The sequence below is a fragment of the Pectinophora gossypiella genome, chromosome 3 (genome assembly GCF_024362695.1).
Source record: "Pectinophora gossypiella chromosome 3, ilPecGoss1.1, whole genome shotgun sequence".
NCBI classification, from domain to species: domain Eukaryota; kingdom Metazoa; phylum Arthropoda; class Insecta; order Lepidoptera; family Gelechiidae; genus Pectinophora; species Pectinophora gossypiella.
Window position 1 is genome coordinate 9,652,465 of NC_065406.1, and position 1,459 is coordinate 9,653,923.

The 1,459-nt window shown below is 35.7% G+C and overlaps 1 non-coding gene across 1 annotated transcript; it reads right to left on the reverse strand.

Moving 5' to 3' along the window:
• Nucleotides 1–1,037: 1,037 nt before the first annotated feature.
• Trnas-cga (transfer RNA serine (anticodon CGA)) lies at nucleotides 1,038–1,109 on the reverse strand. Its single transcript has one exon. It is a non-coding gene; the product is annotated as a tRNA-Ser (tRNA).
• Between the last annotated feature and the right edge of the window lie 350 nt (nucleotides 1,110–1,459).

Sequence of the window (1,459 nt, forward strand, 5' to 3'; positions counted from 1 at the left end):
GCACAAGTATTCCCATGCTGCACTATCCCGCTATATTACTTAATATTCAATATCTCCTATACTTAAAGGTTGCCTGGAAGAGATTGCTACTTAGCAATAAGGCCGCCTATTGTACTAATTCTATTTCTCTTTTGTTTTGTATTTTGTTTTTTCCTGTTTGTGCAATAAAGTATTTGTTATGTTATGTTATGTTATGTTAAGGTCAATGTAACATTTTTGAATTTACGTCATTTCGCAAGGTGTTATGGCTGAGGAGAAGAAATGTCAAGAAACTGCAACAGCAAATCTTTTAAAAACCAAGACACCTTGTAAGATGATTCCGTGCTTCGGAGGACACGTTAAGCCGTTGGTCCCGGCTATTAGCCGTAAAAACACCTCCACCAACCCGCAGTGGAGCAGCGTGGTGGAGTATGCTCCATACCTCCTCCGGTTGATTGAAGGGAGGCCTGTGCCCAGCAGTGGGACATATATAGTCTGTTTATGTTATGTTATGGAAGATGTAATTGTGCCTAGATGTAATAAAAAGTATCATCATTTATACCTAAAACAAAGATAAAAGAAAAATATAAGTGTAAAAATATAACTAAAACAATTTTAATTACATTAACTAAATACGAAATTACATAAATCATTAACAAAAATAATGCTATTTAATACATAATAAATATATTTTTTATATATTTATTTTTATTTTATTTTCTAATTATTTTTATTTTTTTTTTATTTTGGCCATGTGCCCAATAAAATATTTTAGATAAAAGATGTATATGTGTGTTATCATTGAAATCTTCTTCTATCGTGTGGATTGAGAGGTACATTACCAACCTCATCAACCTGGTGTCAGGGTTATTATTGAGCCGCCAAAGGCCCCTGACATGGCTCATGTAACGACTACTTACTTAAATCATTAAGTAGTAACCGGGACCAACGGCTTAACGTGCCTTCCGAAGCACGGATCATCTTACTTTTTGGACAATCAGGTGATCAGCCTGTAATGTCCTAACCAAACTAGGGATCACAAAGTGATTTTTGTGATATGTCCCCACCGGGATTCGAACCCGGGACCTCCGGATCTCGAGCCCAACGCTCAACCACTGGACCACGGAGGTCGTCAAATTGAAATTGAAATTAGAAGGAAAAATGTATAGAGCGCCATCTATATTGTTTTGGAGGAACATAGCCTGAAAAGTCCCTAATTAATTGCAAATCCTTCCGTTTATTAGTGACTTTTTTCTTTTTTTTTATATACCTTTTTTTTCTTCTTTTTCTTTTTTTTTATTAGAGCTAATCGTATCGCTCATATAATGTTACTGTTACCGCTAGTTTTAGTTTGCAAATTCGAAAACCGTTGAGTGAGACGCCTATTTCTACTGTCATAACTTTTGTTCATGGCGTCCGCTGGGTAATAGTAGCTTGCTTGGTGTGAATCAAAGTATGCTATTTAAATTCACCTGCAGAT